This window comes from Ambystoma mexicanum, chromosome 1q (assembly GCF_040938575.1).
Source record: "Ambystoma mexicanum isolate Mex_15411 chromosome 1q, UKY_AmexF1_1, whole genome shotgun sequence".
Classification (NCBI taxonomy): Eukaryota; Metazoa; Chordata; class Amphibia; order Caudata; family Ambystomatidae; genus Ambystoma; species Ambystoma mexicanum.
This window is the reverse complement of record NC_090922.1, coordinates 159,023,294-159,036,813: the sequence shown is the minus strand read 5'-3', so window position 1 is coordinate 159,036,813 and position 13,520 is coordinate 159,023,294. Positions and strand designations below refer to the sequence as shown.

The window sequence follows — 13,520 nt, the reverse complement described above, 5'->3', positions numbered from 1 at the left end:
GTTTTAGGCTATCTTGGTAGCCTCGAACTTAAACCCGATAGACCTTATATGTTTTATTTTGGTTCCGGCTGGGTTTATTCGCCATTTCTTTTTCTAAAATCCTTTCTCGTGTTTTACTCTGCGCGCCAAACCGGGTTTGATTCCTTTGTTCACCATCTTTTCATGGGCTTCTACGCAGAAGCCCTCCTTAGGTGCCTGTATGTCTGGGGGGGCAGGATGTGAGGGAGGGGTTTAAGACTTCCTGCACAGGGTCTCCTTGGAGACCCATGTCGCACTCTAAAATGATTGGCTGTGGTGACTGTGGGAAATCTGCATAAAAAGCAGGTCTCTGGGTCTGGAAAGGCAGAGTCACCACTGGAACGAAAGAACCAATGAGGAGCTGGTGGAAAAGGACCCCTACCATGACTGAACCACCCAGTGAAGCCCTGCTGCAGGTCCGAATCCTCGAACACCAACGACAGAGAGGATCCTCCAGGAATCTTCTTACCCTGAGCTGGTGGGACTAACCAGTTCGGCCAAACTGCAAGCCAGGACTCCCTCCTCTGGTCGAATTCGATGTACAGAGCTACAGTGGGCCGGATAGCCAGGATGGTCGGACCCTTCTTGGGTTTTAAGGAGCACACCTTTTATTCGTTGCTTGCTCTGCTGCTGGTTTCTTCCCTGGGCAGTGCAGGACCCTCCAGTCTTCCTACTTCATGTCAGTCTGACAGTTGCTTCAGGAACCCAGAGCCTGCAGGAACTGCCAGGAATGTCCGCCTCAGCTACAGCTTCTTCTCCATTGAAAGGTACTGTTCAAATCCGGTTGTTCGTTTCGTTCAGCCGCGGTGAAAGTGTGTGAAATCTTTCTCCAATCTGAGGGCTTGTCCTTCTCTACTCTTTAAACTAACTTTTCTGCCGACCAACTTCGTCAGGAACTCTTGGCAAAGACTTAACCGTGAACTACCCTGAACTGTGTGATCTTGAGCAAAATACTTTTGTCCTATTGACTTTGGCCCTAAGCCTTTTTGATTTGATTCCAGCACTGTAGGTCCTCTTTCTAGATTTCCCTGCTTACTTACCTGTTGGTGCTGTTCAATTTCTGCCTAACTTTGTGTGGTTCTACGTTATTCCGCTGCGGTATTTTTCAACGCAGGTTTTTTCATCGCCGTTTTTTTTGAAAAACTCATTGCTTTTTTTTTTTATTCCCTTACACCCACAACCATATATTTAATTTTTTAACCCCCCCCAAAAAAAAACGAAATAAAAACGGCAATGAAAAAACACGCGATGAAAAATACTGCGGTGAAATGCGTGTATACCCTTTGTGTTTCCCTCCCTTTTTAAATTTCTGGAGTGCCATTTTGCTCCCACTTCATTTGTGAGCTTAACTTGACTGGAACCTATTGGGAGTGGTGTGGAGTATTAAGAGTGTGATTTTTAAACTGCTTTACTTTAGTGAAATGTTATACAACTGATGTGTAAATAAATGTATATTCTTTTACTCAGAAACGTTGAGTCAGTGTTTGTTTGAATCATAGTGATTGCTGTCCTTTGTGTAACTATTGATACTGCTCATTTGCTATTGAGATAAGTCTGGCTGCTCAGCCATCGCTACCAATTTTACTGTGTAGTACAGGCTTGTACCAAAGGTGAATTTGTACTGTCACTTGTAGTCTTAATTGTGTGTGGTGTTCCCAAAGGGTACTGCATATAATTCTGCCTACCAATGCCTCCATTGCCTTGCGGTGGTCATGACCAAGGCCTTTGTCTTGGCTGCATGCGAGGCCTCCGACAATGGAGCCATGCATGGTAACATGTAACCACTTACCATAACTGACAAACGTACCACACTCACTGGCACCCCTACCCAACTGTGCAATACAATGAGAACCCACAAAAGCAACATAACCACTTCCACCCCTACCCACCCCCAGAACACATTACCAATATTCTCGTATCATCCGCAATGAAGTCCCCATTCCCAATGGAGCGTCCATACACTCAGCACAAAAGGTGGTTGCCTGAAGAGGTCCCAGCAAAATGCTGCAATGCTTGCGGGCACCACTTGCGCGCCACCATCTTTGTAATGCACCAGCCCTGGAAGGTCTGGTACCAATGGAAGCACACCTAACAGGGTGGCTGGGAACCTCTTTTGGCGGACTATGCCTCATCCGAGATTGCCGCCAGCACGTATTTACGTACGACGCACCGATGCCCGGATGCGTTGTATCGAAGTACTTTCGTATTCCCCAGCGCTGTCTCTGAGCTTTTGCTACGTTCTATTTCATCTCCAGTTTATTATTCCATCTCTCATCTTTGACTTTCTTATCACCACGGTTGCTGACTTTTTGGTTAACATTCTTTATTGTGGTTGTATCCCTGTATATCGCACCTTGAGGTAAGCCCTTTACTCCTCAGCCTCTGTTTCTATACTTTTCCATTACGTCTGTTTGTTTACTTTTACCTTGCTTTCATTTCATTTCCTTCTACTTTCATTTTCGCACCTGCTCTGATTTCTTCCACTTTTTTACTATTAGCTTTCTATCCAGACGAGCCGTCTTATCGACTGGTTGTCGGTTCGCCGTCCTTTGTTTTCCTCGACCATCCGGTCTTACTTCCCAGTGCTCCTTGTGTGTCTTACCTGCTTCATCCTTCATGACTGCTGTTTGTGCGCCTTTCCTTCCTTCGGCGCCCCCTGTTGTTTGAAACAATCCTTTGGACAAGTTCTCACTGTTCTCTCTACCAGCCCTTGCGGTCCGTACCTTCTTACCACTGATTCTGTGGTAAGACATACTGTATGGAAATTCGAAACTAGAGTGCATGCTACACTTAATAGCAGGTCGGATTTGTCTCTTCTCTTCAATTCTACTAAGAAGAATACCATCTACACAGGGTTTTTTCTGCCTTACGGCTTTTTCCCTGGCATTGGGGGCTGACTCCTGGGAGGCTTCTAGGATTTGGTTCCCATCTGGTCAGGGTGGCCTCCGGGGAGTCACGCCTGTACTTACATCAAAAGAAGAGTAAAGAGTCCAGAAAAGCTAGAAGAAAGAAGAAGGCGGAACTCCAAGAGGACTCCGCCGGAGACTCAGGTGAGGAGGAGTTGGAAAGGAGGAGAACTAAGGTTACAAGTTTTGACAGCCTTCTTCGGCCTACATAAATACAGCATATGTTCCAAATGATAGTATACTCCCAGGAGAGCCAAAGTAGCAAAATAATCAATTTTCTTTGGTGAGAGCTAAATTCCGCTTCAGGATCCAGGTTTTGATAAGTTTCCTCCATTGTATGTTGTTGTTGTTTTGTTTAGTTAGATTAGAATCTTTTCCTGTTTATTTCCTAAAAGATTCTGCCTAAGATGTCCATAGAACACACTTTTATACAGCAATTGCAATAAAAAATGCAGACTTTTTTCTTTGGGCGAATCCAAACAGTGAGTTTTGTGGTTACTTTATGGTTTTTGGTTGTCTGCTTTGGCTTTATACTTGTATCTTGATTGCTAAAGGTAGAAAGAATATGTTCCAAATGATATTATACTCCCAGTAGCGCCAAACCAGCAAAATAATCAATTTTGTTTGGTGAGAGCCAAATTCTGCTTCCGCATCCCGGTTTTCATAAGTATCCTCCATTGTATGTTGTTGTTCTTTTGTTAAGTTATACAGCAATTGCAATAAAAAATGCAGACTTTTTTCTTTGGGCGAATCCAAACAGTGAGTTTTGTGGTTATTTTATGTTTTTTGGTTGTCTGCTTTGGATTTATACTTATATATTTGAGTGCAATTGCTGTATAAAAGTGTGTTCTATGGACATCTGAGGCAGAATCTTTTAGGAAATAAATAGGAAAAGACTCACATTTGGGGCCTCATTACGAGTCAGGCGGAATGGGTTAACGGGGTCCGCTAATGGATACGGACCCGTTATTCCCATTCCGCCTGATTACGAGGTCCCCTCGCGGGACCCGGTAAGGACGCCTGGTAAAACCAGGCGTCCATACTGGGTCCCGCAAGGGGACCAGGGAGCTAACAACGGGCCGGTCATAATCGGCCCGTTGTTAGCTCCCTCTCCCATTCCCATTGAGCCCTATGGGGGCTCGAATGGCAATGGGGAAGGTCCGGGCCCGGGTTCCCTGAGGGAGGAATTACCGGCCCCTCCAAACTCGGAATGGCCCGGTAATTCCCCATTCAGGGAACCCGTACCCTTACCCGGTTTTGGAGGCAATAGCGGCATGGCTCCCGCCAAACCCGTAATGAGGCCATTGGATTCACCCAAAGGATGAAAGTCTGCATTTTTGATTGCAATTGCTGTATAAAAATATATCATATGTTCCGCTTTTCACTCCACCAAACTTCTCATCCCCTCTTTCAGCCACCCTCCCATCCAAACCATGTTTTGCAGCCCCTTCTGCCACCGCACTATACTCTCATACACCATGGCAGTGTTTCTCAAACATTTTGACACACAGCACGCTTCCCTCCAGCCAACCATCGGCCGCTTACAATGCCTGCCGACATCACGGCATACTGCAAGCCAATGGCACTTCTGTCCGCGGAGCGAACAGGTAAATGGGTCCGCAGAGCAGAGCCAGATGTCACACATTTTTTGAGACGTACATTTCAGTGCATTTCATCAAAAGTATTGCTCAGATTTCCACCAAATACACAAAAGCACATTTTCTGAACCAAGCCTCTGCTAAATCCGTCCAGACATTTGGGCTGTAGACATGCGCAATTTTTTGCCCATTCAGTGTAGGGGAAAAAAAAAATGTTTGCCATCCCCCTATAACTCCCCCCCGCCCCCTTGAAGAAACCTCCCCAAACCTGCGAGAAAAATTCAGAGTCACCCATATACTTGTTTTGCAAAGTTTGGTGACAATTCGTCCAGGGGGAGCGAGGTTATACCCCACCAAAAATAAGTCTTCCTATGGGTTTAGCCATAACTACACGCCCGCTACCGCGGGCCGTGTAATGAAAGAACAGAATGAGAATACAGTGATTGTAAGAAAGACTATGAGTTTGTCAGTTGCAACTCCAGTTCCATTTTTTTCTTCTCCCGGGAATCCCAGCATGAAGTGGGAGTTATGGAGAGAACTGTTTGGGGCGTATGTAGATGCACACGGTGGTGTGGAATTATGGGCATCTAAGAAGTTCTCATTATTAAAAACCACTATTAGAGTGGAGGCAGTAAGGTTTATGAAACATCTTCCTTAAAGCTAAGAGGAGGAAGATACAGATTTGTTCATGATATGGATGACAAGACTGGAAGAAATATTTGTGGAGAAGACTAATATTGTTTTGGAACATTTCAATTTCTATTTCAGCAAACAAATGCCATTAGAGGGCATTGCTGACTATGTGGGAGCACTAAAGTGTCTGGCAGCAAAATGCAACTTTGAAAAAATAACACCTGACCAGGTGTTGTGAGAACATATATTAATGAGTGCATTTAACAAGAAGATAAGGGAAATACTATGGACTGGAGCCAATACAGATTTACATTCAATAATTGAAACTTCTGTAAGTATTGAGACATCTGAAATATGCATCACGGCACTGGAAAGAGAAAAAAAAAACAATGATATGTACGCTACAGGGTTGGTCAACAAGGAAGTACAGAGTGGGAAGGAGAGAAATACAAGGGTCACACCTGCATCAATCCAGAGTTGACAAGAGACACTGTTTCAGATGTGCTAAAGGAGATAATCTTGCGAATGGTAATACCTGTCCAGCATTAGAAAAGGATTGCTTGTGGACAGAGAGGACATTTATTCACAGATGCACTATGTGAGGAATAAGAGCACAATACATTAGGTAGAGAACAATGCAGACTGGAGAGAAGAAAGTACAGCGGATTCTGTATTAATGTTCAATGTGGAACCAGAATTGAATGAAGGAAAGAGACCCTTGTGCATTGTATCTCTCAATGGACACAAGAAGAGGGTCATGGCAGACACATGTTCTAAATACACTACCCCGCAAGCTAATGACATAAAGTAAGTCTGATGCTCCTGGTTTCGTGCTTGTTTTCAAAAGGCATTGCACTGTGCCATATGCACACAATGTTTAAACGGTTTGATAGCATGACATTTGGACAGTTTTAGCATATTTCACCACAAGTATGTAACATACTGCCCTGTGAAAGTATGATATAATGTAACTAACAACCAAAGCACAAGACAGTCATTAATACACACTACTACCCTGCACAGAACCACAATGCAAAAACTTTCCAAAAATACCCAACATGACACACTGCCCAATTCTTGGCACTGTCCATAATTGCTGTCCATAAGAGAACATGGAAAACAGGAATGCGTATCTGCACATCATTCTCCTTCCCTCTCCACCAGTTTTTTGCTTTTGCATATTTTGGTGGAACATGGTTATCTTTAAGCTGAGAAGTGTCCTCTAAAGAACTAAGCTTTAGGCATTTTATCATGGGGCCATCTTGGGCCAAGTGGTTAAGTTACAAAATGTCCCCCAAAAGTAGCTTATTTCAAAAAGAACCATCGGCTCCACATGTGGGTACAGTTCACGTGTTCCGACATGTGCTTCTGCTTGGGCTAGCAAGAACAGATTCTGGGATTGTTGACAGCCACAATGGGGCTAGTGCAGTGCATCTACTCGGCAGATCTTGGTCATGTTTTTTCTATTGGAATCTGGAAGTTAAATCACAATGGGCTGCTGAGAAAAGCACATGTCGCACCAGATCGCAGCAGAACACCCATCCACCTAAACAAAATAATTACAGGCACAAAGTTCCATCTTCAAAACATGCACATCTGGAATAGCTTTGTGCCTTGAGTCAGTTACATTAACCTCCAAATGGGAGAACAAAAAGCAGCCTCTTCAAGGAGCCAAACCTGCCACGTAGGAGAGGAAGTATTTTCTTCACATAGTTGAAGTTTTAGCAACAATGTTAAGCATATACACAAAAGGGTATGCATTTTATTTGTACCTTTTTTACAATCCTAATGAGCCAACTGTGGTATTCGTAAGGCAGAGCTGCTTCTCCTCCTAGTGTGATATAGATGGAAGGGCCGAGGAGCAGGCCTGTCGGTGGCTGCCTATCCCAAATTGTTCTCATTGTGGAGGAGGAAATGAATGGAAAATACCTGTATGCGTCAATAAACTGCTGGTGACTGGGCCAACATTTTTTTTAAATTTATTTTTTATTGTTTATGGTTTATATAAGAAACCTTTACAAATACATTGGATGAGAAAAAAAAAGAAAAAGAGAACATCAATATCAATACATCTATATCAGAAGAGCATACAAGAACATACATTACAAATACAATTTCATTAAAAAAAATACATTACAGCCCCAAGATCCTTATTTTAAAACAGGAGACATTTGACAAACCATAGAGAATCAGTGCAGAGATAAAATTTGATATAGCATTTAAAAGATAGTATTTAAAAGTCAAGCTTCCTTCTGCATTCAGACAAATTTTGGTACAATGTCAATAAAAATCCCAAATTTATAAAGATATACAGTACAGTCAATAATATTGGAATAGAAGTTCATCGTATAGGTTGATCATAAGGAAGGGGCAAACAAGTCTAATGATTTAATAAAACCCGCCACAGCAAGTCCATCTATGGTTTTAGAAATGGGAATACATTGAGACCAAATGAAAATATCTGCCCCCAATAATCCCAGAGTATTAAATTTACCTAGATAAGTGGCCCTAAGCCCTTTCAGAGCAACACAGTCTAAAAAAAATGACGGGCAGATTCTATAACCCCAGGAGTGTGGCATAAGCGGCATGTAAGGACCGAGTCGCTAATCTCCTTCCTTCTATATAGAACTTCCTTGGTGGGTAACAGGTTCCATCTGAGTGTCAGGAGAAGTGAGCGATAGTGACGGTTAGGGAATTGTGTCAAGATAAAGGACAAACAGCCTCTCTTCTTATGATCAGACTGTAAATCGCAGAGAGATGGATAAGCATGCAGTTTTAACAGCGTATCGCTCCAGTCATGAGAGAAAAGACACTCTTTAACTTTGTTCGGATTAGTCAACAGGGAATCCCTATCAGTAGAGAGATCTAATAGCGTTTTATACCAGAAGTCCCTGAATTTTGAGAGATACAAAGTACGGTCTCGAGAACCCTGTGAAAAAAGCGCCTTACCAACATCAACATAGAGAGTATCTTGTTTGGGAGAGTAATGTAGAGAAAAGTACAAGAGCCCTCCAAAGGATTATTGCTCGCAAAGAAACTAAACCCAATTCATACCTTATAGCCGCTATTGGGACACAGTTAGGCAATTTCATAACCTTTCTCCAATAGATACCTTCAAGGGTGTCCCAAAAGGCCAGGAGAGCTAAATAATTTAGTTTCATTCCGTATATTAGTTTTGGGGTCACCTTTCCCTTGAAGAAATCTACAATTGGCTTAAAGGAGAACCTGTCATATCTATTATCTAACTTAATAGATTGTGAAATAAGCGGGACTATTTTATGTCTAAGGGAACGTCTTAGTTCAGCGACCGATGGTTGGGCCAAAATAAGGAATCCCAGATATACGATTTTTGTGCTCTTATAATGTTTTGACCACCAATTTTCCACACTTGTTTATGTCATTTTTTCCCCTTTGAGAAGACCATCGTAAGGGTTTTACTTGGATTAATTTTTAGCCCCTTGAGTGTAGCGTATATTTCAAACCTGCATATCAATCTTTGCAGGCCGACTTTGTTCTGATCAAAGAGAGGAAAATCGTCGGCATACGCCAACCAAGAGAGCCTGAGATCCCCCAATTTTTCATTCACCATACCTGCATTTCCCAGAAACACCCCAACATCAGCCAGATAGATAGATAGAACCCCAATACATGTTCAAGAAAACAAGTGAACTACTCAAAGGATCCAAAGATGTAATATAACTTTTTTTTTTTTCTTTTATAGATGTGAAAGTCATTCACTTTCCCTCTGTCTCTTAAACTGAATACAAACACACCAAACTAATCACCGCAGAACTACGACACATCCTGGCAACATCCAAATGCACATTCCCAAATCTGTTAGCAGTTATTAACGTAAACCATGCGAGCGAGGCTTACCTCCGGAGCTGCTGCTGTGACGGTGCCTCCTGCAACGGAATGGCTTCCTGAGAGCAGGGCTGCTGCCAGCATGAGTCACCCTGCTGAGCCCGCCTTCTTTTAATTGGTTGCCTTGTATCAGAATTCCCCATTCATGTTAACGCCTCACTGCCTACAAGACACATGCTTATTTGTTTCCTTGTGATCTAGGGGGGCTAAGCGTCGAATTGTAGTTTTCTGAGGCTTTTTTTTTGGCGCAAGGGGCGGTCTTTGGGGTGTAACCGGCGCTGCTGGATGTTTGCTGCGCCACGGCTGCAAATGTCTCGGGTAATCCATGAATACGCGGTGCACGAAAATTATGTTTTGTGCTGCGCCTGGCACACGCTCACACTCTGCGCGAGACGCTTGCGGGACTTCTGCGCTGAATTCTGTGAATTGGCCCCATAATCTGTACATAAAGTGATACATGATATCTTGCTAGCATATAAACTTCAGGGGAGAACTGTGAAACCCCAACACCCTCCCAAGCCAATGGCTCCATTTAGTAGCCACTTGGGCAGACACTGTGGTGGGCCCTACACACACTGTACAAGGCTCTGCCAAACAATGACAAATACAGCCACTTTCCTTTCTTATTCATACAACATATGGCGCAACTAAATTGAGTCATAAACAGAAAGTACTATTGCCACAACTAGTTTTTTTAAATACCTGCATATACAAATGGTTTTCTTTTGCTGCCCAACCCCCTAGCACCCTTCTGCGTGTGGGTACTTCTGGGGTTACTCTGTCTACCACCTCTGCAATATAGTATTCCCACAACTGCTCTACACGCCACCAACATTAGCCTTGAAATCAGCAGACAAACCCAACATCCGTACCTCTGTGCTGCAGGCAGCTAAGGGCAGGCCCTGAGCATCACAAGCATGATTCTGAAATGTGCACAGTGGGGAACGCAGGTGTTTAGTGCCGGGGGTCGGGGCAAAGGACTCCTCAGGAGGCACCAGACAGTACCATTTTACTATTTTGACAAATTGCTGCTATATAAAACAATAGGTTGCTAGAACAGTGAAGCATGCTTTCTGATGCTTTGTCTGTTTCTTGCAATCTGATATTTAGTGTGCAATTTTAAAAAATGCAGTGTGTAGATATATAATTAACTTTGGTTATTGTGTACAATTGCAACACGCTCGCGGCTCTAGTGCCTTTCTCTCTCCTGCACATACTCGCTGTACCTGAATGTTCCTGAACCTATTTTCTCCATAGGCGCGTCTTGCAACTATGTACTTCTTTGACCCTTGCAACTGTCACATGGTTTTAGGTTTCCACCGGCACCCCTGCTTTATCCCTTCCACCAAGCTGCCATACACCACTGTCATCCCATTCAACACTCCTACTACCCCACACTTATACATATCTCCCATGTATTGTTCTCTCTCCATGCAAAACATACACTCTCCAGGCACTGCTCTTTTGCTTTGCAACTCTCGTCTCTTCCTTGCACCCCTCTCCCTCCTCAGTCTGTGGCCTCACTTCCTGTATGCCAGTGCACATCCCTGTGTCAGTTAAGCCTGTGGGCTCTTTCTCCTTTTGCCAGCTTTCCCTTTCCTGTCTGCTGCACCTATTGATATCCCTGTGGCACTGTCTCTGTTTGCATCTCCCTGTGCACATTTCTCCATTCCCCTCTCTACGAACATGTCTTTTTCCTTTATCTAGCTCTCTTTTTTGTGCTCTCTTTCCCCTTACACCCATTTGTCAGTTATCTTTTTATGATCCCTTTTCACTTGTACGATTCTACTCTTGACTCCTTTCTTTGCTGTATCTCTTTCTCTCTGTGTTCTCTTCTAACTGTTATGGAGAATTCTCCAAATGTGCTAATTTCCCTTAACTTTTGGGACCCCCAGCAACTTTTCTGGATTTCTAGGATTTAATTTTTTACCTGGGAAGAGTGTGAGTCTTTTTTTCCCCACTCTTCCATGTATTTTGTGTGTGTTTTACTTTTGTGTTCTTTGGTTATGGAGTTTTAAAACAACTCCAGTGGCATCTTCTTTTTCTATGGGCCTCATTACAAGCATGAGGTAATGAAAATAGGAAGACGCAATGGTAATACCGGCATCATTAACGGGTCCGGGCCATTATGACCTGACATCCGCCAATACCGCCACTGCCCGTACCGTGCACCTTCATACCGGCATGTGTGCGTACACGTGCCCCTTTGCGGCATAAATACCGGGATGCCGGTAATAGGAGGACATGACAAGTTGCGCTGGCATGCACTTACCGGCATCCCGAAGGTGGTAATTAGGGCCTGCACTACGGTGGCAATACAGGCATCGCGGACCACCCGGAAACAACAATCTGCAGTGTAGGCAACTACCACAGGTGCACACAATCACCACAGGTGGAGTCAATGGAGCCTGTCCCAGTACACAAGGAGTACACTCACACACCACACCCCTTCCCACACCAAAATGATACCACTAGCTCTTGGAATCATGGGGCTGGAGGACATGCTTGTACTGCTACAACTACAGCAACAACAGCAACAGCAGCAACAACAGCAACAACGACTACAGCTACAACAACAGGCAGCACAGAGGAGACACAGGAGGAGAAGGAGGGTGACACAGGCTCAGCAATTACCACCAGTGCAGCCAGTGGTACCTCGTAGGCAGCCACCAATCCCTCGCATCAGACTCAATCCATTCAATCTAACCCCTGAGCAGATCCACACCCTGTACCGGTTGGACCCGGACACCATCACCACCTTAGTGGACATGATACACAACAACATCGTCAGCCTCATAGAAATACGCACTGCCATCTCCCCGCTACTAAAGGTGGTGTCCGTGCTCCACTTCCTGGCCACAGGCACCTACCAGCACAGAGTGGGCCAACTGCATGGCATATCACAACCACTCTTTTCGCGCATGCTGACCCAAGTGCTGGATGCCCTCCTGAAGCACGCTAGCACCCACATATCCCTACCACGGACTGCCCAGGAGCTTGCCGACCCTAAAGTAGGCTTCAATGCACTGGCAGGCATGCCCAATTGCGTTGGTGCCCTCGACTGCACCCATGTAGAATTGGTCGCCCCTCATGCAACAGAGGCGGTGTATCGCAATCGCAAGCAATACCACTCCATCAATGTGCAGATGGTATGTGACTCCAGCAAGATCATCACACAATGTTGCGCCCGATATCCCGGATCTACACATGATGCCATGGTGCTGCGTAACTCCATGCTACCCCGCCACATGGAGCGACATGCTGGACGATGTGCCTGGCTGCTTGGTGAGTTGCCTGACTGGCCCATGGCAGTGCATTGGGGTTGTGAGGTGGGGGGATGCATACTCCACCTGGGTGGGAATGGGGGGGTGTATACTCCACCTGGGTGGGAATGGGGGTGGGGATGCATACTCCACCTAGGTGGGAATTGGGGGGTGCATACTTCACCTGGGTGGGAATGGGGGGATGCATACTCCACCTGGGTGGGAATGGGGGGATGCATACTCCACCTGGGTGGTAATGGGGGAATGCATCTGGGTGGGAATGGGGGGGATGCATACTCCACCTGGGTGGGAATCGGCGTTGAGTGGACAATGCACTGAACCTCTAAACTCGAACATGACACATCAATGCCACACATTAGATCAATGCCGTACATCAATGACAACATGCAAGACACACAACCAGGCCACCATGGGTATGTCAAGCGATGCATGACTAAACATGACAACAACTGTGCCAATGTCGCCAGTGTGATTAGGCACAGAGTAGCATACACTACAATTATGGGAGCCAAGACATCGTTCCACATCCACAGTCCATCTGCATCAGCATGCAAGTGTACACCCTGCATCATCTGAACAATGCAATCCACACTAGCAGACCATATTGCAGTAAACAATGCATCCAATGAATCTGTGTGCATACGTACAGGGACATGTGCATGTCAACACCAAATAGCTGCGGCCATGGCCGTGAATCCTAAAGGTGGCAGCTCAGAATGACTCGCCCAGACCTCTTTGTGCTCCCTTTCAGGTGATGGAGGCTATCCCTTGAAGCCGTGGCTACTTACCACTGTGCGCAACCCGCGTAACAGGCACGAAGAGGAGTGCAATCAGGTTCATACCCGTGTCGTGATTGAGCAGACCTTTGGCCTGTTGAAAGCACGGTTCCGCTGCCTAAGCAGTTCTCGTGGAGAACTCCTTTATGGGCCTCAGAAGTTGGCAAAGATCACCATGGTCTGTGTCATGCTGCACAACAAGTGCATCCGGAGAAATGTACCACTGCAAGCTGACATTGACATGCATGCACCGGGAGAGGATGATGAGGATGATGATGGAGGGGAAGCAGCACCCCTGCCAGTAGGTGATGCATAAGATGGCCATGCTGTACGCCAATCACTGAATGACGAATACTTCTGAACCACAGGGACGTTGATGGATATGTGTGAGTGCTACACTGAGCACTGTGTCCATGTGGATATGCACACAGGGTATGTGGG

At 45.1% G+C, this 13,520-nt stretch overlaps 1 protein-coding gene across 1 annotated transcript in view; it reads right to left on the bottom strand.

Moving 5' to 3' along the window:
• Positions 1-9,064, bottom strand: part of LOC138526012 (galactoside alpha-(1,2)-fucosyltransferase 2-like) — a 51,852-nt gene extending 42,788 nt beyond the window's left edge. The window contains exon 1 of the mRNA XM_069636304.1: positions 9,032-9,064. The gene's annotated coding sequence lies outside the window, so the exon portion shown is untranslated. The remainder of the gene's footprint in view (positions 1-9,031) is intronic.
• Between the last annotated feature and the right edge of the window lie 4,456 nt (positions 9,065-13,520).